Source organism: Acinonyx jubatus, chromosome B2, assembly GCF_027475565.1.
Source record: "Acinonyx jubatus isolate Ajub_Pintada_27869175 chromosome B2, VMU_Ajub_asm_v1.0, whole genome shotgun sequence".
Classification (NCBI taxonomy): domain Eukaryota; kingdom Metazoa; phylum Chordata; class Mammalia; order Carnivora; family Felidae; genus Acinonyx; species Acinonyx jubatus.
This window is the reverse complement of record NC_069385.1, coordinates 30,152,747-30,180,607: the sequence shown is the minus strand read 5'-3', so window position 1 is coordinate 30,180,607 and position 27,861 is coordinate 30,152,747. Positions and strand designations below refer to the sequence as shown.

Genomic DNA, 27,861 nt, shown 5'->3' with positions numbered 1-27,861 from the left:
CTGAGTCACCCAGGCGCCCCTCCCCTGGAGTCTCTAGAGGAGAAGCAGTAGTAGCTTGGCCAGAGGGGTAGCAGCTCCCACGGGGCCATGCTCACTCCACGGTGCCGCAGGAAGAGGGCTCTGGTGGCAGAGAGGCTTCGGCGTGTGGCTGTTCATCACGCTAATTGTAGGGTCGAGGCCACCTCGAAGCAAACCAGGAATCTGTCACTGAGGAGGAGGGGGTGCCAGATAGTCACAGGCAACCGGCTGTCTCTGACCCCACACATGTAACTTCAGCCAATTACAAACAGATTAACTCAGCTCTAGATGTTATTCAGAGGGCAACTGGAATCCTGAAAAAGAAAATTTCAAATAAACTTTCGCTCCTGGAAGCATATATAGCTCTGAGAAGAAAGAAACGCCAACATCTGGAGAACTTCCGGGCAACATAGGGGTTTCCTTTTTGTGGCAGTCAGAAGGCAGACCAGGATGTGGGTATTTTTTGCTATGTCTTGCTTTAGGAGGGCCCCCCCCCCCCGCCCCGCTTCCACTCCCGACTGACTTGTTTAGGATTCAACTTGCCTTCCACTCGGGTTTCAAACTATTAAAAACAAACAACAAAAAAGTGGGGCTATGCCAAACTTGCAAGTGCTTTCGGATGGAGAATCCTTGACGCTCTCTCGTTCTCTCAAAAAGCCGCAGGCAGAGCAGGTCTAACAGCTGCCCTTGACAGAGTTTTTCTCCCTCTTTTTGAGTGGGAGGGAGGGCAGAATTGACTTCTGATAAAATAGAAGCAGTTAATTTCGAATTTTCCCAGGGGATTCTCTAGAGCTGATGCTTCTCTATCAGTCTCTTCTACCACTGGAGGGAGAAAGGGGAGTCAGGAAGAGCAGGTTTCCGGCTTGGGTGCTGGGGCAGATAGAGGCGTAAATGAAAAGGAGTTCAATATTAGACATATTTAGCTCATGGTGCCTAAGGGATACGCAAGTAGTTGAGCAAATCAAAATGAATGCCTGGCACTCAAAAGAGACATCGAGTTACTTTGAAAGTCAGAAGGATATAAAATTTACAGTCTGGCATGGAAGAGGTTGTCAGGGAAAAGAGAGAAAAGGAGAGGGGACAGAACCTAAGGGGACACCATCGTTTAGAGGAGCGCTTCTCAACCTTGGATGTGCACATGGGTCCCCTAGGGGGTCTTGTCAAATGCAGACTCTGGCTCGGTCTGGCTGGGATGCACCCGGAATGCTGCATTTCCAGTGAGAGCTCCCTACTGTCGCTGACGCTGCTCGTCCTCTGATCTCACTTAGAGATGTAAGGATTTTGAGGATTGCAAACACAGAACCTATAGGGAAATGGAATTAGAGATGCAGAAAGTGAAGTGGATTGGGGGGAGCCCCACAGATGGGGGCAGTGGAAGAAGAAGAACGAGAGGGTTTCCGTGAGGATGCAGTCACCTGCTACAAAGAGGTCAAGACTAAAAAGAACCCTGTATCTGACGATTGAGAGGCCATGTGACCACCTTTGTAAAGCAGCTTAAAAGTGTGAAGGCAGGGGTGCCTGGATGGTTTAGTTGGTTAAGCGGCTGACTCTTGGTTTCAGCTCAGGTCATAATCTCATGGCTTCGTGAGCTCGAGCCCCACGTCGAGCTCTGCCCTGGCAGCGCGGAGCCCGCTTGGGATTCTCTCTCCCCCTCTCTCTCTGCCTCTCCTCCACTTGTGCTGTCTCTGTCTCTCTCAAAATAAATAAATAAACTTTAAAAAATAAAATGGGAAGGCAGCCTTCAGGGGGCTGAAGAATTAAGGAAGTGAATTATATGCTTTTGAGAAGCAAAAGTACCAGCAGCGCCCCAGCAGCATCCTGGAGGTTCCGGAAGAAGGACAAGCAAGTGATCTCCTGTGGGCCAAGTTCCAAGAGGAGCTTTGCAACTGTCACTATCAAAGGGCCTTTGTACCTTGAGCATGAAGGTTTAAAAGCAGCACAGCAGAGCGTTTGTGGGTAATGTGTGATTCCCAGGTTTCTGGGCAAAGACTGAAACCAAAAGAATTACCAAAAAAACCTATGCAGGTAGAGCGTGTAGACCGTGCTCAAAAAATGCTAACTAATCCATGTGAAAAATGGAGGAAACACATAATAAGGACACACTAGTTGCATTATTATCATTGTGGAGCTACAACGTCCAAAAACCTCCTAATTAAAAGAAAGAAGGAATCTAGCCGTGTTCGTCTTCATTTTTTAAATATTTAACAAATACTCTGGGCATATAGGACAAATCACAAAAAGAACCTGAGGCCTTTACTTGCTCACCAGCTACTGGATACAAAGCACCGGGAAACTTTTCCTTTGCTTTCCCAAATAGATACAGGACTAATATGATACTAAGCATATTCTGTGATGATACGTGTGGGCTCATGATTTCAGATAATAATATTTCCTCTCCATGTCTAGTCATTGCCATGAAAATAAAGTTACAAAGATTCTATTTGTAAGAGAATAAATGTTCTCCCCTGATAAATGCAGATAACTCACGGTATCATTTGCTCTTGGAATCCTTCCCTATCTCATCCATTCATTAAAATTTAATGCATTTCTGATTTTTTTTCTCATTCAAAAGCCATATATGGAAATCAATTAACGAACTAAGCAAATCTGCAAAATTGTTTTCAAATGCCTACGAAAAACCCTTTGGCATCATTTTATCGACACCAGAACGTTTTCTTTCCCAACACAATGACACAGCTGTCTCTTTCTGAATGGCATCGGGAGGTAAATTATTTAAACAATTTTCTTAATAATTGGAAAATGGTATTTGTGGATTCACTGATTTAATCCCAGACAATTTAATGTTGGCCACTACATGTCTCTCTCTGCTTTGTTCTGTTAAAGCCAAAAGTCTAAAGAGAAATGTGTTCCTGAGAGTCTAAATGTTGTCAAGAAATTGAGTCTAACTGGCTGTACGTGCCTTCTGCAGAGAAGCGGAAGGAGCACCCAGTCCCTCCATGTGACAGGCCATTAACATGTCTCCCAGCCATAGATGGGTCGTCATTCATGAACTACCGTCAAATACGTGAAAAGGTCAAAACTCAGTCTCTGCTTTCATAAGGCTCTGACCTAAATTTCTGCCTGGGAAACTGCATAGAGAGTATTTTACTCCTCACTTTCTGTAACTTAAAGAAAACCATTACCAGTGAAAACTGAAAGAAGAGAAAAGCAGGACAAGGCAAAGCAACAGATCAGCTGTGAAAGAGGGAGTCCATTCTACCCCCCCCCTTCTCAAATCAAGTATTATCCCTTCTTGAATCTTCGTCAATTGGTAAGTAGAAAAATGGTGCATCATCAATGCTTCTATAATTGCAGGACTCAGGAATTGCTGACTCCCAGTCTGGGTCCCACCTCCAATACATCCTGCCTCCCACGCCGCCCCTTTTCCCTCTGCCTCAAGTTATCCCTCTCACCCGTTCCCTCTTTCCCATCCCAGATGGCCCTGCAGCAGGGTTCTGAGATTAATACTCCCGTAACTTTCCTGATCTTTCACCAAGCATCGCTGCAAAAATCCCTCTCTCTCTCTGCCAAGTGTTTTATCACATTGGAAAGTTCCCGGCATCTTGTTTATTTCTCTACTAATCTTTGCATGAGAAGGGGACTTCAAGCCACAAATAGGTCGTGTGCTCCAAAGAGGGTCAGATAGATGTTATAGGTCTGTGAACTGATGAGAAGGTCTGACTGACATCTGTGTGCATGGGAACGTGAGAAGCCTCCCACTCTAAAGAAGAGTTAGGTATGACAATGCTTTAGCCGCCAGAGGGAAGACAGAGTTGGACTCTAATACGGTGGTTCCTCCCTGGAGATTTGTCTTGAGTCTTACGGTGGATGGTAGCACTCATGATAAGAAACTAAAAATCTGTTTCACAAAGAGTTCTTTCAGGAAATATACAGCAGTGATTTTGTGCCTGTTCAACAGAGGGAAGAAAGGTACTCTCGGACATATCACATCACAACAGATTATCCTTCCCTGTAACACCTCGGGTCTCCAGTAGTTCAGCAAAGGCAGTTCCCAATAAAAGACAGGCCCCACAATACCCAGCTCAGTGGCTTTTGGTGGATATGAAGTTACGCAGGAAGAAAATGTCGGAGCAGAAAGAGAGGATAAAAATCTGGGGAGTCTCACGGAAATCAAACACAACGTATTCAAACCCCCTTGGAGACTCCCAGAAATAGCTGGGAAGACAGGGAGTCAGTCTCACAGAGGTCAAAAGCCAAGGGAAGAAAAGTCAGCAAAGCATGCGCTTTACCTCTTAGAGGAACGATTCTTCTTTGGTGCAATTAATATATTTTGGAACCAAAATTCTCTTGGTTGCTGAAAAGGTATATAAAAGTGGATTTCATTATACTTGAATTTTAAGTAAAGCAAATGTGCAATTCCAGAAAAATTTCTGTGTGCTAGTTTCTATACATAGCAAAGTAAAAGGGAGCAAAAGTATCAGAAGCAGAATAATATTTAGAGTGATAAGAGCAAATGTTTAAAAAACTTGATGTTGACATCATTTTAGGTAAATACTCTCACATTTGCATTCGTGGCTAAATAGTTATAAATCTATATGTTATTATCTGACCCATATCTATTCGATCTCTTTTCCTGACTTGCATTCTCATTAGCACCCAAAATTTCATAAGGTTTTTAGCATGGAACTTTCCATTAAGATTTACAGCCATTTGCATTTAAATATTCATGCCCTCAATCCCATCTGAAATGAGAAAGTATGGTAGCATAAATATTATATATGTGATTCAAATCTCTGAGGAAACGGTGATCTGTTTTATTTTGTCCTGATGTTAATATTTTACTAAAACATGCCAATTTATTTGTTAGAAGAACAATATAGATTCACTAGTGACAAAAAGAAATCTCAAAGTTCTATAACGCTATTTACCACGTAGCCACACAGTCATGCTAGAAAACAAAGATTAACATGGGGCACCTGGGTGGCTCAGTCAGTTAAGGGTGCAACGTCAGCTCAGGTCATGATCTCACGGGTCATGGGTTCAAACCCTGTGTCAGTCTCTGTGCTGACAGCTCAGAGCCTGGAGCCTGCTTTGGATTCTGTGTCTCCCTGTGTCTCTGCCCCTCCCCTACTTGTTCTGTCTCTGTCTCTGTCTCTGTCTCTGTCTCTCTCTCTCCTCTCTCTCTGTCCCCCTCCCAAAAATCAATCAATCAATCAATCAATCAAAGATAACAGAAAATTTAAAGGTCATTCCCATTGGCCCTCCTTATCACAAAACAAAAAAAAAACAAAAACAAAAAACCTATGCTTATAGTTACTCAGTGGCAGATCCAGTACAAGAATCTTAGTCTCCTAACTATGAGCCCAGAACTTTTACCACTCTACTGGAAAAATGAGCCTTTGGGCTTCTCCCACATCAGTTCCTAGAATGATGCTTTAAATGTTTTTCCCTAGGCTCAGAGCGGAAACCAGGTTCTCCTTCTCAACCCCTACCTTCTTTTCACCATCCTGCCCACCCATAAGCATTGTCTTAATGCAGATTACGTTCTTAGCTATTGACGCAATTCTAGGGACACTTCTCTTCAAAAATGGAGGAAAGTGAGGCAGATACTACAACCCATGATGAGAACTGAGTGTTCATTCATTGCCATTTTCTTGTCCATGTTTGAGATTTTATCTCAAATACTTCTTAAGAAAAAGTACATTTTCTTCTTGCAAACTGGAAGAATTCTTCACACCATTTGCACTTTGTCATTCCCTGCCATACTATGTTCTTTCCACAGTCATCGAATAACGTTGACCACATATAATTGAATAAAGAATTCCTTCTAGGTTTCAAACTTCTTGCTTCACTTGAAAAACTGGGCCTTTTTCACCTGCACTACAACATACTACTGTATGGTGAGCAAAATTTGAAAGAAATAAAGAGACACAGAGAGAGAGAGGAAGGGAGAGAGGAAGGAAGAAAGGAAGGATGGAAGGAAGGAAGGAAGGAAGGAAGGGAAAAAGGAAGGAAGAAAAGAAGGAAGGAACGAAGGATTGACGGAAGGAAGGAAAGACGAAAACTCCAAAGGTATGTATTAAGTAGGAAAGAATTTAAATGCATTGTCACTGAAGAATGAAGAATGCTGATTTTTCCTAGTCCTGATCATTATGCCCACTGCCAAATGTCTAGGACATTGACCAAGTTCTTGATTGCATAATTCTCAGCTATGAAGAAGGAAACCAGAGCAGCTAAATGTAAGGCAGCTGATAATATGATAGCAGGGAAAGAAAAGCCAAAGACTAAGGGATAGATTACAGGGCCCTCTCAATACATCTGATGAGTAAGTGCTTGAATGGGAAATCCCATATCAAATTCCATGTTCCATGGGTTGTGTTTACATAGTGTCAGGTGCACTTGCAGACTTAAGAAGGCTTCTGCTGCCTTCTCTTTTGTTCTACAACAGGAGGGAAGGAAGACGCTATCAGAGCGCATGCCTGGGCATCTCTGAATTGGTAGAAGGTTACAGGAGAGCAATCAGACAATTTATTACTATGGCGGAACATCTCATCAGGACCAATTTTGCAGGTGGCATTTCTAAAACAGCAAGCACTGAGGCTGGCTGACATTCCAAGGTCAGTTCTCATTCAAGCGGACACAACCTTCACCATTGTCTGTGGACCAGAGTTAGATTTCACAACACCCAGAGACGACCAAATTACTTACACAACCTCTGATTTTTGGCATTTTCCCACTTCCCTTCCAAATTGTCATATGTTAATGCTATTTTTATTCCTTCTCCAGTTTCTTTGGTTCTTAAAACTCATGCTTAAAATAATTTCCTCCTTAATGGGAGAGAAAAAAAAACCCAAAATAAATAAATAAAAACTCTGAATACTTCGTAGCTAGATGCAGTCACACGGAGTTATCAGAGCCCAATAGCTCAGGACACTTCTCAGTGTCATTTGAAGGATACTTAGACGCATGATTTATAAGGGCTGTGATCTCTGAGTCAAAGTTATGCCCTGACAAAGACATCAAGATGACACTTTTAGTAGGGTATTCCAGGAAAGCAGTGGACAGTAGGAGAGGTATCTGTCTGAAGTTGACAGCAGAGAATGGTGGAAGGGACTTTCATAGGTCAGATGAGGGAGGTGACCAGGGAAACTCAGTGAATTATGTAGGCACCCACTGTTAGAGCCTCCCTGTCCATCACACCTTTACCCTTGGGTTTTGGTCACTTCCCTAACTCAGCCTATCCTGCCAACAGCTAGTGGAGGATCCCCCAGGGACGCACACAGACACTGACTTTGGAAGTTGTGGTGGCAGCGAGACCAGACTAGGTTTCAATCAGGCCATTCAAGTCTCAATGGAAAGGGTTTTGTTTTGTTTTGTTCTGTTTTGTGTTTTTTTTTTTCTCCCCGCTAGATATATTCATACCAACTGAACAGGAAGCAGACAAGTTCAGTACAAGTTCAGCTTCTACCCCACCCCTTCCCTCTGCCATGGTTTAAGACAGGCTACAAGACCTAAACTTAGTTTCACATTACACCCACACACACTTGGACTCCATTGTAAAGCGAGGTCAGCAGACAGTATATAAAACGTGAGATACGAATCAGTGCTCTTGTGTATGGATTACCAGCCAGGAGATCTAATCACCGGCAAATTCTACCTCTTGGGATTGTAGTCTTTGGCTCACCTCCACCGCCTGTCCCAGATGGTTAGTAGGTTGGGAGTGCAGGACCAGGCCCTTCTAATTCACAGCCAGAGTATGCTCATCACGTTCTCGGTGACAAACAGTCTGAAGTGACAGTGTGACAGCAAAAGCAGATGGGAGTCATAGTTTTAGTCATTTCCCATATTTTTCCATTTTTCACAAGCCAAGAAGACTGCTGATGATATTTGAAATGAGATGTCAGTGACCAGCAGGGATGTCATTCCAGCAGTAGTGATGGAACGGGGGTGAACGAGGCCAGCTGGACGTGATAAATATCAGACTAGGTCAATAGTCAAGTCACACACATGATAAACAGGAATGGCAGCACAGTATAAGGAAGATTGCAGATACCCGTATTTGATGAGACCACAGCATTTCAAAGGTTCCTGATCGAGTAAATGATTTCCATGGCCAATAAATTTGAGAAAAATTGGATTAAACAAAGACTGATTTCCTTGTTCAGGGTTTCTTAGAGCCTTCAGTAAATTATTATGCATTGCAAATCTCCAAGAAGCAATTGCACCACAAAATTCTTTCATTATAGATCTTATTGACATATCCTGGGACAGGTGCTCATTTGATAAATACTGGACAATTACTAGATTTGCATGGTTTCTGTGCAACGTGAGGCTTTAAGAAAATAATTATCGATATTTCTTTCAGTTCCATTACTTTAGGTTCTACTACTTATTCAGACAATGATAGTGCTGAAGAACAAAATAAAGGGCATTAGAAGAACTGATCCAAGAAAAGGGGAAATGGTATGAAGCAACTAAACTTTGATCTAATAATTGATCAGCAAACCATCATCTGAATAAAGTCAGTGCTCCCCAAAACAGAAAGCAATTTCTGAGAAGTACTAAACATGGTTAAGACTTGCAGATGTAAAAGAACCTGGGAGAAATTTCTAATGACATTTTGATTTGTTTAATCAACTCAGATGTAGCTTCAGAAAAATGATGTGGTTGATAAGAGGTTATAAATGGGAATGTGATTAGTATATTATTCCCAATAATGGCTACTTCCTTGTTAGCTCATGTATCGAGATGCTCACTTCGTTTAAATAGTCACTGATACCTTGTTCCAAATATCAGCAGCTACAGTCTTCTTGGCTTACTTTTCCTCACGTAATAATGCGGAATATAGACTATCCCTAAAATAAAATAAAAATAAAAATAAAGGACCATGAACATGTTGTGTGTGGTGCTTTTGCAAACTTGAAATCTACAAAAAGAAATATGAATAAAATAGCAAACTTTAAAGGATAATAAATTCTTCTTTTGCAAAGAAACGGGAAATTATTTTAATCCTCTTTGCAAAGAATTATTTTTAGAAATGTAGACCTGAATATTTTTTAGAGGTTTTTTTCCTATTTAATATGTTGCAAACTGAGATAGAAAAACCTTTAATGTAAGCATTATTATATTAAATATTTATGTAAGCTGTTAAATTTTAATCAGGTAAATTTGCTTCATCTCTGAAATATAAATATGCTTATATATTTAGTTTCTAGTACAACAGTGTGAGATTGGGGGGTGGAGAGTGAATTAGAATGACTGGCTGTGAATTTTTGCTGTTATCAAAAGCAAATTCCTGGGAATATTTTAACTCGTGCCATAGTATCTTAGATCATGGAAGTCTGACTGTCACTTACACACACACACACACACACAAATATGTGAGTACATATGTATATATGTGCATGTGTATGTGTATATGCAGAGTTTCATATAGAGATGTGCTATGTGAATACACATATTCTAATCCTTAGCTTTTCATTTAAGTTTTATTGAAGGTCAAACTGAATCAGTTCGTATAAAGCTGCCTCATGAAATTTTTTAAATGGCTGCTTAATATTTCATTCCATGGGTATTTCAGTTTATTTGGTTGTCAAATTGAACAATGGTTCAATTGGTTTGAACACTGATATTTTATTAGCTTTTATTTTTGTTTGTGTCATTACAGAAATGATATAACAAATATATCTGCAAACACTTAAATGTTTCTGATAATGTCTATACGATAACTTCCTAAAAATAGAGCTCTCAGGTCAGAGTCTGTGCATTTTTAAGCTAGCTAGATATTGTTAAAGGTTTTACATCAGGACCAACCACACTTAAGAGGCCCTGATTCCCCTCCTTCATATCTGGCCCTATTTCTGGACTCCAACCTATTCCATTGGCAAGTATCACAATATTAAATTACTGTAACTTTATGGTAGGCTTTATTTTCTCTAGGGCTAGAATTTTTTTTTTTCCTAATCCTTTTGATTCTGAATTCTCCTGGCAATTCTTGCATGTTCATTTTCTCATAGAAACTTTAGAATCATCTTGAATGGATCTCAAAACTTAGAATAATACTGTTATGATACAGAATTTTCCATTCAAGTATAGGAACAGAATAGCCATTCTTTCACTTCTTTCACGTTTGCATTAACGTTTTAACATTTTATTTATGTAGGCCTTGCATGCTTTCTTTTTCTATTATTCCTAGGTAGTTTATCTCTTTCTTTCTATTGTAAATGGGACATTTCCTCCCAATATATTTTCTAGGCGGGTGTGAAAAAAATTCTTGATTTCAGTTTATTAATTGTAAATGTCTTTCTTAGCTCTCTTATCAATGTTAGCCTTTCAGTTGATTATCTTGAATATTTCAAATAAATGATCACATCATTTGCAAATAACCATCACTTTCCCCCTTCTTTCTAATTTTATACCCCTCATTTCTTTAATTGCATTGATAAGCATCTCTAGAACAACAACAACAAAACATTTTAGCCTCTATTGCCCACTTGTAGGCCCAACCCCCCACCCAACAATATCCCATTAGTGAATATCTAGGTGATGGCGTATCCATTCTTTCTCTCCAATAATGATGTCTCACTGTCCTGATACTCCCCTTTTCCAGATAACTTCACAGTTTTACCTAAATTGTTTAGGCCAAACAGTTTTGGCAGATTGCATGTAAAGCTCATGTTTCCATGGAGAAAGTACAAATCTTAGAATTCCAAGAAGCTAGAGAAAACCTATGGAACTTTTGAAATACTCCGTGAGATTTTAACACATCTCCCTTATTCTTCACTTGCTTGGATGCCTGTGTGGAGTAGTGAAACAGAGAGCTGCCCGTGTAACAAGATAATCAACTGAGAAGCTATTTTCTGTTGTATTCTTAGGGATATAAAAAGGAAGTATTTTTTCCATCTCCATCTTAAGACAATAGCCAAGCTTGAGACCCAAGTCTGGTGCTCCTAAGTGCAGGAAGCAATTTATGACTTTGGTGTTCAAGGGTGAAAGTAGATGACATGAAGCCCCCTGAAGACAATTTTCTTCCAGGTTTTGTTTGGGAATGTAAACTCATTAAGAAAGGCTGATGTTGAGGTTTGGATAAAGGAAACAACCTGACCTGCCATGGAAAGGATGAGTAACCCAAGCCCGGGAAGAGATCCATTCCAGGTCAATCCTTCCAATAGCAAAGATTCAAGCTCTGCTTCCATACAGCACATGATGCAGAAGGGCTGTGGCTGTCTGAGCCCAATTTTCCATAAAGCAGAGCTGGGGACTAAGATCAAGCTGGTAAAACTTTACTTGGGAGATGCCAACCAGGGCTGTGAGAGTGAGGAGAAAAGGAGAGGAGGCATGGAAAGATGTGAAACAATGTGATGCAATGGATAGCTAGCTGAATACCACTTCAGGAACCAGGAGGAGAGACAGCAGGTGGCTCAACAGGCATGTTCACATGGCAGGAGGGGCTTCTCCAGTCAGGTTGACAAATAGGAATTGCACCTTATAGCAGTCCACAAGAACCAAACAAATGCAGGTAATTGATCTTGACTCCCTCTCATTTCCCCTTTCTCACTAGTCGAAGTTCACCTCAAAACTTCTGTATTTCACCAAAAGCCCGCATATTGATGTTTCTCAGGAAATTACATCCCATGTCCTGCCAGATGGCTTATCATCAAAGCCTGAAATAATGGGGCAATGAGGGTCAGGTGGGGCTCTAGCCAAGTGAGATGAGGGAGGAGGCAACTGGGAGAATCTGAAAAATCATACAAGGTCTGAGCTCCAATAGAGTGGAGGCCAAGCCCCAGTACCAATGGTATAGACAGCTGCAACCAGCCTTCAAAGTCTCATCGTGTCTACAGGTCCTCATGTGATCCAGGCATCCAAAACCTGGCCATTCAGAGACTGGAGACTCAGAGTCAGATTTAATTTGATATTTTAAAAGTAAAACAACGTGGCATCTCTTCTCACTGAAACGCGTATCAGCGATACTAGGAAAAATGCAGCGTAATCACACAACAGAGAGCAACTGCTCATTTTACTAATCCATATTTCTTTCAAATTCCATTAACTTTCCTAAAACTGTGTCTCAGTATCCTTAAAATATAATAATTTTCTATTTTGAAATAAGTAATTTTGTTGACATTTCCCACTTCAAATTTGAAAGAAGGGAGCAAAAATATAATGAACTTACCTGTGTCTCTTTCTACCCTCACCTTCATTTAACTTTGAGATGTTATCCCTGCTTTCTAAAGAAAAGTAGGAAGTGGGATCTTAGAGAGACTGAGTTGTTCAAAAGTCACATCCCTGGTAAAATAGCAAAGCCAGATCATAGAGAAGAAAAAAGTGCCAAAAATAATAAATCATTAATGTTCATGAAAACATCAAAATGAAGAAAACACTAAGAACTACATAGACTATTTTCATTTACCCACTACAGACCTTAAGAAATAGCTAATGCCTTTATGAATCTGAAGAAGAATTTAGTAACTTTGTACCCAATATGTCATTAATCATGGGAGACACCTTTTCCCTCCCAGTCAGACACTGACATTATTTTTTTTAAAATAGAATTAGCAGTAAGTCACAGATTTTTTAATATCCTAATTAATAAATCCATCATCTGAAGAAGTCAAATGTACCTCACGACCAGACTCAGGAACTGAAATTTTAGAATTTGATCCAGTTCACTGTTCTTCATTTGCTGCAGAGAAATCTGGCATTAAGTGAAACAGTCACGTCTTCTCAGCGTGCTTCCCTATTTTTCAGCATTTATTGTAGAAGTACTCTGTGTCATATTGTGGACTTGATTGCAAATATTCATCATTATTGGAGATGATGCTAAACATGGGGCTTTGTTTTCTGCTTTTCACATTGCTCAGAAAGGGCAGTCACAAACACATGAATGGGTCTGAGCATAACAATGAATCATAGAACACAATGACTATCATTGATATTTCGCACAACTGGAGTGGGTCCGTTTGCATAATTACCTGCCATCATTTCTGCCTTGCAACTTTGCCGTAACACAGAGCAGTCACTGGAATGTTTTGTTTTTTTTTCTTATTGTAGAAAATGTCTTCAACTGTGATAAGAATGTCTTGGAATTGCCTTAAAGAGATGCCCTTCAGGGTAGCGCATTTGACCTTTCAGAAAGAGCAAGACAGGATTTTCATTTTTATGTGTAGACGTCAGGGAAAATGAGGCCATTATCTGTCAGCACCAACTCTATCACACTTCCTGCTCAACTCTAGAAGGTTTTGAACAGACACAGACAAATGTGCATGAATGCGTTAAACACAACATATTGCTCTGTCCTAAATCCATAATAAGCGTAGCTTGTATTCACTGGAAACAATTTATACCAAATTGTCCAAATATACACAGAAAACCCAACTCCTATCTGATCCCAGGGACCCGGTGCGTTTGTGATAAGGTAAGGAATCTGCCTTTTTCTTTTTTAATTTTATGATGAGTATTTACAATGAATGGTATGAAAACAAAGAATGTGAAAAAACTAAAGACAGTAAAGTTCGTAAAACACAGAATCAAAACTCGCTTTTTGATAATTGCCTCTATGAAACAGCCAGGGCGATTTTTCTATAATATAAATCTGGTCCCATCACTCTCCCAATGAAAGCCATGTGAGAGCCTCCCACTTCTCTCTTCCAACCAAATCCCACCTTATTTCTATCCATATGATCCCTTGAATGAAGATTATAGCCATACTGCCCACCTGACATCCCACAATACACCTTGCACTGTCTTCCTTACTTTGGCTCCTCACCTTACTCTTAGCATTTCCCATAATACCCTTTCTCCATTCACTTGTGGAGTCCTTGCTTCTCCTGCCAGTTGGTCACGGCTCCGATGTTACAGCCTCCTGGATGTCTTGCATGAGCTTTCTCCTCTATGTGCTTCAAAAGCATCTTCTGTGAAATACAACATAATCCTGTAGCATATAGACTTTCTTCTCTGTTTCCTTCTCACTCTCTCCCTATAGGCTGTAAGTCCCTTGAAGGCAAAAACCGGGACTTGTAGCATGTTATATCCCCAGGGCCTGGCTTAATGCCTGACACAGACTAGCCTCTCATGCACTGACTGAGTGGATGAATGGAAATCTTACTATCTTCAAACTATCTGTAAGAGATGAATGTGCGACAGGGAAAGTTTTTAAATTGTTGTTAGTCTGAGACAGACAAATTATATGCTATTTTTAATCTCCACTCTGGCAGATGTTGTAAACTGATTTGCTTGACATCTGATATGATGAAGCCTGAACAGTTCAGTATTCCACTCCCGAGACTCCCCTGGAGTGAAGTATGATTAAATACCTGACCTTGAGATTAAATACCTTACTTCACCTCTTCGTGCCTGAGTTTCCTCATCTGTAAAATGAAGATGCTTATAAATCCTTCCTCATGGTGTTGTTGGGAAGGGGAAATATTGATAAAGCATGAATGATGTTTAGCACTGGACCAGGCATATAGTAAAAACACCATAAATGTTTGCCAATGTAATTAGTCCTTGTCGCATACAATTGACTGCCAGTGACTCATGTTTTATTTGGACATTTTCATCTAGCAATTACCTTACCATCCTTTCTCCTCATTTCGTCCTCAGTGAAATGACAACATTGAAATAGAGCCTCTCTGAGGCGCTTTCATCTCCACAATTGGCTATAAAAATGTGTCCAGAGAACTACGCATCTTGTAATAACCCAGAATGAAGGGTGGGCGGGGTGGGCGAGGGGGGTCAAGTGTGGCCAACGATGGATACAAAGAGCAAGGCAGGAGTATCCGAAGGGACATTAAGAAAAAATAAAGGCAAGAAAGATGGTCACACAAACAAACAAAAAACATTGCATTCGTGTTTCTTCCTGTCAGCTCTTTCAGATACCAGAGACAAGAGCCTCCTCCTGGTAACTTGGGCCATTGTATATTCATAAGGCCAATTCCATGCACACAGGCAGACAGTGGAAGAGCTGATCTCTAGTCTCCCTGTAGAAATAGTGGTTTTGTAACCACTCTTTTGGCTGTACGCAATAGAAACCAACTAGAGCAGCTCCAACAAACAGGAGGCCGCAGATTTCATTTCACAAGGACACTAAAGGTAAGCAGTGAAGACCGGGACAGCTGTTCAAGAGAACCAAGCTCCTTCTGGATGACGCTGTGTCATCCTTAACTTAAGACCTTTGTCTTTCTGATCACAAGATCGGGTATAAGGTTCTAATTCTGGGCAGGAAGAAGAGGGAAGGACAAAAGGACACAGGCCAGCTGAGATTTTCCCCTCCTATGCAAAAAAAGTAGTAGTATTTCCTGGAAGTTCCACCAGTAACCTTTATTTTGCATTTTATTGGCTAAAATTATGTCATCTGGCCACCACCAGTTGCAAGCAATTCTGGTCCCTTGGCACTCTAAACAAAAGCATGAAATTCTTTTACTGAAGAAGACGGATGAAAAAAATGTGGTGTAACGAGCGAGCACGTTTACCACTCGCCTCCTGGTCAATAAGATAAGTTCGGCTCAACCAGCCCACAATGAAACGTATACCGTATGTGCATGTGTTGTTCAGTGGCAGCTGAAATTAGATTAAGACACAACACTCTCACATTTATTAGAAATCCAGCAGGTCTACAACCTTCCTTCCCCTTCCACTCCTTGGTCTCCCTTCCATCTGGGAGGAAAAAAAAAAAAAAAAGTTGTGTTTAGCACATCAAAAAATCCATTAGCCCTGAGCCAAAATCTTTGCAAATACATCTATACGCCGTGTTATTGAACATTTTTCAAGTTAACAACCCTCAAGTTTTTCTGATCATTTTATCCGATCTTCATCCCACATTTCTATGTTAAAATTTCTATGTTAAATTTGTCACATTGTTTCACGACTTCTCTTCCCCTTCTACCACTGCTATTCTGGGGGCGAGAGAAGTAAATGTGCCCAATCATTAGGTCCCTGGAGATTCCAGAGCGTGGCTTACCACAAGGGCTTCTGTATGTTTTCAATAGCTTGTGATGCACAGGTCTAAAACACAGGATGGCTCGGTATAGACAATGCACAGGATATATAGAGGAAATTTCTGAAAGTAAAAATACTATGTTGACTTTAAAGAGAAAAGAAGTGAGAAAACATGAAAGCCTGCAAGTTTCCTATGTGCAGACATACATCTAACTCAAAATATTTGTACAAGTTATCTAGGAGGTATTCAAAATATAACCAAAGGAGATAGCCCTAAAATATCCAAGGCTTTAAATTTTCTGAAACAAGCAAACATCCAGGAAATTGAAAGCCAGATCCTTGTAATAAAAATTGCCCTTCGACTTAGAAAGTCAAAATACCATCACGAAAACAGGAAAAAGGCTTGGTGGAATCAGCTGAAAGGTAAGAAGAAAATCTACCAGCTTTCCCTCATATTTCGGGTCATTGATCATTTCCAAACAACTTAAGCCAAGTTTCCTGTGCAGATCAGATTCTCTGGACTCCAGGGATGACCCAACAGGCTTCAAGTGCTTCTTTACATGATCACTAAAATTATATATAGGGTGAAGACGTGACGATCACATAGCAATTTGATCAGGATTTTAGCCTAGGATAAGGCAATATATTTATTGCAAATCATTTTGCAAATCATTATTGCAAATCAGTTCTATTAGTAGGAAAAAGCTTCAGTTGGATAAAAAGATAAGTGGTCATAAAACCAGAGTTTGAGACCTGGACAGACACAAGTTACCAAACCAATCAAACCAGTCTACCACAAGATAAATATATTTGAACGCAAGGAAAGGTGTGCTCTGACCTCATGCCTTCAAGGACATGAAAAGCAAGCCAATTGTTTGCTCGTTTTTGTTCTTGCTGTTGCCGCTGTTGTTGTTGTTTATTAACCTTTGAATGCTCTCTGGAATTGCTAAGCACAACGTTTTTAGTTTCTCATGCCCTATTCTGGAGGCAAAGTGTATCTGCTGTGAAAACGTAATTAGCCAAGTTCCAGGATCAGTTAAGGAAACTAGTAACACATTTGTCCAAAGTGCATGCCAGTATGGCTGGTTGAAACCAGTGCAAGGAAATGAGTTTACTCTGCTCATACTGGTAGAGAAAAAAGAATGGGAGGCAACAGTAAGCCAGTAGCCTATCGGAAGGGATATGTTTACACAGGACCAAGAGAAATGCCAATCAGCGAGAATCAAAATCTGAAATCATTTGTCAATTGGCTGAAAAAAAATAGAATATACTAGGATATGCACATGATGCCATTTCTCTGTTACCACGTGCCTCCTCCAAAACGTAACAACGTACAGTTTAAACCACATATCAACATCAAGCCTCTACTGCCAAGCTATTGATTCTTACTGCGGAAGAAATAGTACTCACTACATTTTCCAAGCCTTCCTTTGCAGTGAGGTAGAAATCATAAGACTGAGCCTCCACCAATCAGAAGGTGAGTTGAGCTCACCTGCTGGTCCTGCTGGTCCAAGGCAATCAAAGTGTTTGTGAGTTGATCACCCTCCCTCTCTTCTATCCATGTGGCTGACAGCCAAGTCCTCCAGGATGATAGAATTTCAAGGTGAAAGCAGCCCAGATCCCTGAGTCACTGTCGGAAGAGAGGCTCTGAGCCCATCTGCCTGGCTTGTGTCATCCTATGTCAAGAGCTGGGCAGAGCTGAGTTGCAGTTAGGTTTGAACTTACTTGAGTGGGTTCTCACATTTCTCATCCCTTAAAGGAATAAAGGTTTGGTCACATTGGTGCAAGTGGACATTTCTTTTTCTTTCTCTCTTTTTTTTTTCTTTAAAGAAAAGAGCAAAAAGGCCAGCAATTTGGCAAATAAAGAAACAGATTTGAGGAATCATTTTCCCTCAAATGATTGAACAACAATTTCTTCCACTGATGACTTAATAGCATGACTGGTCATACATTTAAAAAAAAAATTGGTACATGAGTTCATTCAGCATATATCTGTTAAACCCCACTGAGTGGCAAGGACTGTTCTAAGCATTTGGCACATTTCAGAAAGCAAAGTAGATAAAAAGCTCTTCCCTGAAACAGCATACATTTCTGCCAATGGTCAAATTATCTTAAATGAACTCCTCTTTTCAAATGTTTCTCTTGATTAAATATTTTGAGAAAGAAGCTATTTCTCCAACAGTTCTAATTTTATGCCCAGTATAATCTTTATCAAATGGCACTATCCACCATATTTCCACCTCCAAAGAGAAAACTTGCTAAATATGCATGCCTCTTGATTTTCTATGAAAGCAGAGCTTTGGCTTAGAGTGGTTATAACCATTTCTATTTCATAACCAAAAAGTCTTTAAAGCTATTGTTGGCCCCCATAGGTGTCCTTTTCCGTGAGGATGTGCTAGCAGCAAATGCTGTCAAAGACATCGAAACAAGTTAAGAGTTTGGGACATTAGTTATGTGTTTTCCTTACGGGCCTTGAAAGAAGGAAGAGGAAGGTGATTCCCATTGTAACTAATATGCTACTTTGCATATTACTATCAAACCTGCCAGGTCACAGTTTAATGTGCTGAACAACTTCCTCATGTTCTCAATCATAAGAGGTAACATCCTGTCACCAAGCTTGAGTATCTGTTCTCTTTCAATATGGAAAGATTCAAATTGATGGTGGGTGAGTTCACTCGCATGAAACTGACTGCCTAGCAAGACTGGAATGTATAGAAGTGCTGTTTACCTCAAACCATACGTCCTCGGAGACAATTTGCCATACTACAAAGATCAAGAAAATGGAGGATAGAGTCATTAACACTACAGATACCTTTGAATTGTGTGCATGCTCTTCTGAGACATATTACTACTTGACCTTATTTTTATAAATTGATATTAAGGTTCATAAGCAATTGAATGCAGACAATGCGTGTATATATGTGTGTATATTTGTTTTCCTGGGGATTGTGGCGGAAAGTAGGTGCTGGAGGAAATAATGGTCAGAAGCAAATGTTGAGTAAAAATGCTATGATATTAATAATACACACCAGTTATGGGGTCTACTGTATGGCGGGCACTTTGTTTATGCTATCTCATTTAACCCTAAACATTTTTTTCTCACTTTTTAGATGAATATAGAGGAGAAAAGTTAAACCTCAGAGAAATTAAGCATGCTCTGGACTCAAAGGCATCTTGCTAATAATTGACAGGGCTGACATTTGACTCTTGGTCTGACACGAGAGCCAATAGACTTCGAAATATGTCACAGATCCTCACATTGCAGGCTCATCTGGGCCAAGGTAATCCCCACAAAAGAGAACACAAAGCTGGGCCATCGGCCATGGTTGCCTGAGGATATAGTCCTTTGGTCGGACAAGGGTTACAGGTAATGTCACTCTGTAAGGCCAAGTAACAGGCCAACTTGCAAGCTGGTGGAGGAGTAATCCAATATTACCAAGTGTCCAAAGAGGAGACTCAGTGGGATAGAATTAACTAAAACTTGAGTCACTACTGCTATGGCATAACTCTTGGAACCTCTAACCTCCTTAAAAGAGCATTTGACTCTCCCTTAGGAGGAAGCCCCACAACCTGCACTGCTCTGAACTCTAGGGCTTTCCCAGGGAGCCCAGGGGCCTTTCTTTTCATCTGAATTCCAACATTCTGCAGGGAAACTAAACCTGCCCAACAGGTTCCAAAGATGTAAAAAGCCCAGCAACAGGAAGCCAGTTGACCCCATTTTTAAAACCCTATTCAAAATAGCCCTCATCCTTGCCTCCCCCTTGCCACTCAAGGTGAAAGGTAGCTGCAGATCCTATACAGTAGATAACTGCCCTCAGATCTCTAGGAAGACCAGATGAGCTCCCATATCAGAAGGCTGACTTTTCTACAGCATTCAGTAGAAGTTAAAGGACCAATGAACCACCCTCCTCTCTCCACCAGGCTCCTAACAAACTGAGACACACACACAAGACTTGAAGGAAGGATCAGAAGGAAAGTCGACTTGCTGTGGAGCTGGATTGAGAACAATATTTGGACCCTGAAGGGGCTTACCAATACACAGCCTCATGGTGTGCACTGACTTTCCAGATCTGGCTGTCACAGGCCCCTGCCCTGACTGGCAGAAACTTCCCAGGAACTTCGACAGATGGAGAAGAGAACTTCCACCCCTTGGCAAGGTACCTGCAAGGGGAGAGAGTAAAAGAGGCCGTCACACGCAGTAAGTGGCCTCTGCCCGTATAAGTTCCTTTGCAGGAGGATCATGGGTGAATAACTGTCAGATTCTTGCTACTTCACCAATGAGATAAGTCCCTCTTTCTCCCCAGGGTGGAGTAAGTAATACAGAAGAAGGTCAAAGGTTAGTACCTTGCTACTCAAAGTATATCCTTGGGCTGACCTGATCACCCGAAAGCTTCTTGGAAATACAGAATCTCAGGCCCATCCCTACCAAATACCAATGTGTGTTTCAACAAATTCCCTGGGGTGATTCGTGTACACATGACCGTTTGAGAACCAGTGCTTAACTGAAGTACTTTAACAGGAATCCCAGAACAGGGCAAAAAAATTTCTCAAACAGAAGCTGAAGTGAGGTGGCCGGGGGGCCAAAGCCATCTTCAACATTTCATAGTGAAGCTTGGAATTTTAAACTAGAGCCATAGTTTCAGTTGTTTCAAACTAAATGAATTGAATACATTCCTGGTCTGCTGTTAGCCTGTGTTTAGCCAAAGAGTTGGAAGCGATCAACAGAAAATAATGATTGCATTTGTTCACTTAACAGGCGTCAGTTTCAAGCATCTCAAAAACTGAGAATCACCATCAAATGGGAGGCTCTAAAGGACAAATCCTGCTTGGTGGCCAATCACATGGACAGCTCCCCTGCCCAGCTTCTGGCTTCAAGGGATCCATACCACGTGATCTTTATTTTACAGGAAGCTTAGAACTGGAAACAAGCTGACAATTCTCTCGATGACAAGTCTAGTGCTTAGTGGCAGATTTTGTCATATATACGTGAACCCCAATTGTTTACTCAATTCTTCAAGAATACAAATATTGCATTTAATTTTCTATCCCACAGCATGGTCCGAAATGCAATCGGTTTTGCAACTTTCACATCTACCATAACCAAAGAGTACTTTGAACAACGTTTATGGGTCTCTCCCACAAACGCCAATGGAAAATTATTGCCAGCAAGAGGCTTACCTCCTGGCTACCATCTGCCCTGTTTGAAACATTTCAATCTCGGATTGCAGGGGTTTTTTTACAACTCATTTCAGGGCTTTGGGGAAGACACTCTGCTTTGCGAACAGCAGGCTCCACTTTCTTTCCTGAAGTCTGTACCGCTTATGAGCTGTTGGTATTTCTTCAGGCCCATCGGCACAGGAACAGGGTGATTGGAGGATTGAGTCTTCATCCCTGGTTAAAGAGAGAGATTGGAAAGAGTGTTTAGCTGATTAGAAAGGAAATCTCTAACCCTTGCTACCCAGAACTGAACCGGTATAAACTGGCACATTCAAAAGAAGCTACTGGGTTTACTTAACATTCCACTTGGTTCCCTGTTAAGAGTTCAAAGCATGCTATTGCTTAGTCCAGAGAAAACTAGTAAATAGCAGGGTGTCGAATATTGTATGGTATATAGCTTTTTTTGTAATAGTGTGTATTTACACAGAACCTGTCAGCATATTAACACAAGGCATTTTCACAGTAAGCTATTTTAGAAGCGTACAGGAGAATGAATATGTAATTTTGATTTATTAAACGCTTTTTCTTCTTAATATGGAAATGTCAGAGGCCCAGATTATTCTGGGGGAAAATCATTTTCCGTACATACTATTCTCTCTGTGTGAATTTTTCTCACTTCCGAAACAAATTTCACCTTTGAAGCTGTATCAGCAAAGCACAGAGAAAATGTTGTTATTTACTCACTAATTACCTGATTTATCAAATCAATACAGTCTGTTTGGGTAACCCATGGCCCAAAGAGCCTTTTGAACAGGGATTTGAATCAGTTACTCAGGAAACTAAAGGGTTCCATGAACTCGAGGAGGTGGAGTGTGGTACTAAGTTATTTATGTTAGTTGTCTGACTTTTTCTGGGGAATGTATCTTTTTCCACGTGATTTTCACGTTGTATGAAAGAAGCTAAGTCACCTGTGCCAGGTTTTTTTAAAAGTTTGAAATGACTGCTTATAATATTGAGGTCATTTTATATACAGAGAAAGCTATTTTTAGCAATAATAACCAAGGAGCTAATGGTCCATCTTCAAATACTTTGAGATAAGGCATTTCACTTCCCTTTGAGTAGCTACTTCACTAAAGCTGCTACATAGTCGAGTGCCATTTCTTGCTGGCCTTTGTAAGCAAACATTGTTATAATGGTTTCATTTAACTGAACATTGGCAAAAATACCCCCCCCAAATAAAAAGCTATTCTTATTACAGTCAAGTCCACTTACAATATAGCAAGCCATTATTAGTAATGTCAGAGCAATAATGCAGAATGTTATGTTTGAGCCAAATTTTATTATAGCTTCCTAAGTGGTCTACATCCATTTTCTCATTTGCCTTGCACAATAATTCTGTGAGATAAGAAAGTTGGGTAGCACTATTCCTATTTTTTTTTTTTTACTGTTTGAGAAGTAAGCTCAGAGAGGTGATAGAATCTTCCCGAAGTCGTACAGTTGATGATGGATGTAGACACAAACCCGGGTCTTCTGGCTCCTTGTCCAAACCTGTGGACAAACCACAAGATGATTGCAAAAGCCCTTGATAAATTAGTCCTACTTTGGAAATTTCCTAACCAGATTACCATAGAATCTTCTTTAAGATAAAGTAGATGTGTCAAACAAAAAGGAAATGCAGTAAAAAAAAAAATTGTTATGTAAGCTTTTAAGATATACATAAGATTCACTGTAACTTAGAAAAATAATACCTTAGACTTATGCAAGCTTTTTTATTTCACAAAGTAATTGTAGATATGTTACCTCATTTCACAGTTACGATAATCCTGTTGTTTGATAGAGCAGATGGGAAACTGAGTCTCAGCACGTTGAAGTCATTGGCCCAAGGTTTCCAGGTGGTGGAGGTCAGGCCAGAACCCTGGTACTCTAATTTCCAGGATGATGTTCTTTCCATTGTCCCATAACTTGTTGTCACCTTATATAAGGTGAAGCCTAATAGAATTAATTAGGCTTACGGTCCTGTTCTGTGATTTTATTTATCCTCTCTACTCAGCTCTTTCTTGTACCATCAGGGGACAATCAATAAACACCATGTAACAAATTTGATGACATAAAAAGTTCACCAAGGAAAGATAACCTATGGGTATCACTCCTATGGGAGTGGGCTACGAGCCCAATTTTTAGTCCTCCTCTCTGAATAGTCATGGCTTTCTACTCAAAGAAATTCTTCCTTGAATCCTCCCATGATCCATTGTGTGTTTGGAGACAGCCCAAATCTCATACTCATCTGGTGGGAGGATTCAGAGTCCTTAGAAGTGTATTAAGAATTGATTTTCACTGACAACGCCATTAAAAATGCCTGATTTGAAAAAGACACAGTATTTGAGAAGCATTATCCACATCCTATGTTCAAGCTTCATTTCCTCATTTGTTTTTCTTTAGTCCTGAAATGTGGACTGTGACCATGTAACAGTCTACAAAGTGACTGAAGAAGATAACGCCTTCAAAAATAACTTTACCCTTCTGGAAAAATATAACTTGTACAGTGTTCCAAAATAATGCTGACTTAGACCATAAGGAAAAATATTTGTATCTCAAGATATAGAAGGGGAAGTTTTCAGACATTATCTTATCCATACATGAGGCTTTGAGGCAAACAAGACATAACAAAGAATGTGAAAGAGAATATGTTTCAAATGTCTCCTCCAGCTTGTTTTCCAGTAGCCTCAGCATACAGAAACAACATCTACTCTACAGATGATAAACTTATTAATCAGGCTCTTGCAATAAAGCTTGTCTGTATGCCTACATTACTCATTCAGCAAGTTCTAATGTAATAACCCTGCATGCGAGTTTTACTCTCCCAGTAATCGTAATTATCAAATTACTATGTTTTTAACTGTCAGTATACAGTGTGGAAAAAAAAAAAAACCTTTTGAAAATTATAACTTGCTTGAGTTTTAAAGAGTTAATAAGCCTGACAGAAATCTTGACTTTTATTATTAAATTTTCTCCAAACATTTTCCCCTTTCTTAATGGTACCCATGAGCTTGGTCTCATGGTATCCACAATCAGCTTCAGATCACATTCGGAAGCAATTTGGTTACCAGATGACCCAGTGTGGCATGCTGTGGGCTGCTCCCAGCCTCACCTCAGCCAACAAATGACCAAATTTGTGTATTTGGGGGAAAAGTTTTAAAGGAAAGCATGCTGCTTCTTTTCATTTCTGGAACAGGTATTTTCAATTCTCTCAGAAGGCTCTCCCATCAGTCATCTATTCAATTATTAATCAAGCATTGCTTGAGCACCTCCTGTGTGCCAGATCAGCCTTGGCCCAGGAAACACAATACTGAATTAACTACAATTTTGTCTTCCAGACGCTTCATCCCATCTCACACAGATACACCATTAACAAAGAGCTCTCAGTCCAATGAAAGAGAAAACAATTAATTACAATGATGTTTCATGAGCACAAATGGAGATATGAGCAGTTATATGACTAGAGCAAATTTAAGTTGAACTTGCAATATGATCTTAGAATATACAGAGATATTCTATACCTAGAATATATGGAAAATTTATTTATATAATTTACAATATATATAGAATTCTAGATATATTCTAATATCCTAAATTACTCTAAATATAGAATATCTACATGTGTGTATATACATATCTATATATACTTATATAAAGAGAGATAGATAGACATAGATATAGATATGTATGCACACACACACACACACACACACACACACACACCCCTCAGGAGTCCCAAAGTGAAAGTTAAAAGTTTGTTCAATAACTCTGTCCAATTATCAATTTCTCCACCATCACTATGAAGCTAGTGTCTTTAAGGACTTCTCAGAAAAAGATGTTAGTAGAAATCATCTCGAATGATGCATGACAATGTTTTTGTAACATTCTACCTGAAAAAAATACTTATTAATTTTATTTTTGATGCAGAAAATAGCCAAAAGCCAAGATCATCAGTTATTTTGTTGCATTTTCCTGTTTTTTTAGGATGCTCAAAATTCCCTACATATGGTAAATTCTCTCTTTTCCTAAAAAAATGAAGAAAATCTAATTTAAAATTAAAATTATGTCATCCAAATGTGTTTTGTAATAATTCAATTTTGTTTGAAGACTGACATTCTTTGTTTTTATGAATTTTAACATGTGGTTAGAAATGACAGCAAGTCTGTGTGTGTGAAATCTTCTTTTAAAAACAGGAAGGTTTGGGGCTCCTGGGTGGCTGAGTCGGTTAAGCATCCAACTCTTGATTTCAGCCTAGGTCATGATCTCAAGGTTCATGAGTTCCAGCCCTGCCTGGGACTCTGCACTGACAGTGGAGTCTGCTTGGGATTCTTCTCTCTCCCTCTCTCTCTATCCCTCCCCCACTCATGCATGCATGCGTGTGTGTGTGTGTGTGTGTGTGTGTGTATCTGTGCTTGCTCGCTCTCTCTTGCTCTTTCAGAATAAATAAACAAACATTAAAAAAAAAAAAACAGGAAGGTGCATGGCGCATTGTAACGCCTGGTCTCACCTAGGGCGGATAAAGAACATACTTTCATTTGGGTAGTAATCTGGATTCATCCAAAGTTCAGGTATAAAGCCACCCTTAATCAATGCTTGGCTCTTTTAATCATCATCTTCTTCCTCATCTTTATTCTCCCCCTCGTCCTCTTCCTCATCACCTCCAGCAGCAGCATCACCATTTATCAAAACTTTGCTAACTTCAGGCACTGGGCTGGATACCTTATACCTAATCCACACATTAATCCTTCTAGGAAGTTGGTCCGTAGAGAGAGGAAGTAAACTCTGCCTCGGTAGCTAGCAAGACAGAGCTGGAACTGGAAGGAAGCACATCTGAGTGCCAAGCCCTTCCCACTAGTTTCTTGGTGGAGGCCACTCTGTCCCCCATCTCAGCCCAGCTGCAGGACAGTCCACACGCAGTTTCCATGAGTGCGTTGGGCCAGCAACCCCCACCCCACACCCCAGCACCCACATAAACTCTGCCCTGTGACTGGCTTCTGCATCTGCTGAGGCAGTGTGAGAGAAGTCTGGGAGAAGAGGCTGATGTCCTCAGAGGAGGTCATCTTTAATCCCTCAATGGCTTCTCTGTGCTTCTCTGATGCAAAAACTGATTTTGCTTGAGCCCACACTTTCTGATTCTTTCTTCCTCGTAACTCACTTTTTAAAAGGAAACTTAATTTTGCAGATCAGATGCTGTAATTTAATAGGAATCTAAGAGGTAACTGCAGATGGTCAGAAGGTGCCAGGAGTAGTTTCTACTGGCTCCTTTCCCTCCAACCCTGTAACAAACACTGCCACCTGTTATCGGGGGGCAGCTCAATAACAAATTGCATGATTGGAACTAAGTTGCTTTAGCTTCAGTACAATTACTTCTTTTGTTGGGAAAAGTGTACTCAAGTCAGGCAGTTTATTGGATTTTCGCCAATCTCTTCAGCTCTTAGGTACTTGTGTAGAATGTGTGCTAGATAGAGGTAAGAGTTAGAGGGAAAATGTGCTGTGTTTTTCAGCGCAAATTGTAACACTGAAATTATTAGCGATTTTTCTGTATGAGGAGTCTGTAAAATTTCATTAAGTGTAAATCCAAAAAGAAGAAAGAAACTTTGTAAGTTTCCTGATCAAGCCACATGCCCATTTTCAGATATATTAACTAACTAGAATGAGAAATCACATTCTAAATATTTACCATGGGTAAGGCGATTCAACACCAATAAATATTCCTATAGCCCAAGAAGGCATCGACTAGATTTATCTGCTATGAAAAACAACTCTACATTGAGCATACTGGCACTTTTTCCAAAAGAAAATGTTTAAACTTTAAAAATCAGTGGGATACCTACTTCAACTCTTGGTTCTTCCCATTTCGCTTCTTTTGATTGTTACATAGTTTTACATAGATTACTACATTTTTCAAAAAGGTTGCTCTCACAGAGGTGATGAGGATATTCAGTCTGATGGCTCTCAGACATTTGAATCAAATCATCTTTGTAATACTATTCCATGAAATTTTGAAGCCAATGAACTGTGTGCTTTAATGTCCTTGAAGATATGAGCAAAAATGGCACACCAGTGATTTCCAAATCAGTGATGGTTTCATCAATATGTAGAGTATCACTGGTCATCTATATTTTAAAGAATCCTGGGGGCGCCTGGGTGGCTCAGTCGGTTAAGCTTCCGACTTCGGCTCAGGTCATGATCTCACTGTCCGTGAGTTCGAGCCCCGCGTCGGGCTCTGTGCTGACAGCTCGGAGCCTGGAGCCTGTTTGCGATTCTGTGTCTCCCTCTCTCTCTGCCCCTCCCCTGTTCATGCTCTGCCTCTCTCTGTCTCAAAAATAAACGTTAAAAAAAATTTTTTTAATAAAAAAAAGAATTCTGGCAATAAATTTCACAAGCTTAATCTCTAAACTGAAGAAAAATGATTGCTTTTTTTAGAACTACCAGGTAGATCAGAAAATAAAGTATTAGGAATTTAAATTAGGAATTAAAGAAGTAAAGTATTAGGAAATTTAAAAAGTAAAGAGTACTTGTTGTAGAGATAAACAGAGTAATAATACTGCTAACAAATATGCAAAATTGAAATAAAATTCTCAATGTTATATTACTAGAAATTTCATTGAAGAATGCAGGAAACAAAGTTTTTTCATTGATAATACTGTATTTCCTTTCTCCTGAAATGCATTTATACAAACACTTGTCAAGTACTTGGCAACATGTCAGATTAGGTGCTAGGAATAAATAGGAAAAAAACATAGCACA

General features: G+C 40.0%; 2 long non-coding RNA genes across 2 annotated transcripts; both read right to left on the bottom strand.

Annotated features, from left to right (window-relative positions):
• Positions 1–159: 159 nt before the first annotated feature.
• LOC128315515 (uncharacterized) lies at positions 160–9,438 on the bottom strand. The gene is made up of 5 exons (XR_008298326.1): positions 7,664–9,438; positions 6,688–6,806; positions 4,269–4,333; positions 1,144–1,321; positions 160–332 (listed from the first exon to the last, which is right to left on the bottom strand). It is a non-coding gene; the product is annotated as an uncharacterized LOC128315515 (long non-coding RNA).
• Positions 9,439–17,818, bottom strand: LOC113598469 (uncharacterized). Its single transcript, XR_003419097.2, has 3 exons — positions 15,941–17,818; positions 15,513–15,636; positions 9,439–13,106 (listed from the first exon to the last, which is right to left on the bottom strand). It is a non-coding gene; the product is annotated as an uncharacterized LOC113598469 (long non-coding RNA).
• Positions 17,819–27,861: the final 10,043 nt, after the last annotated feature.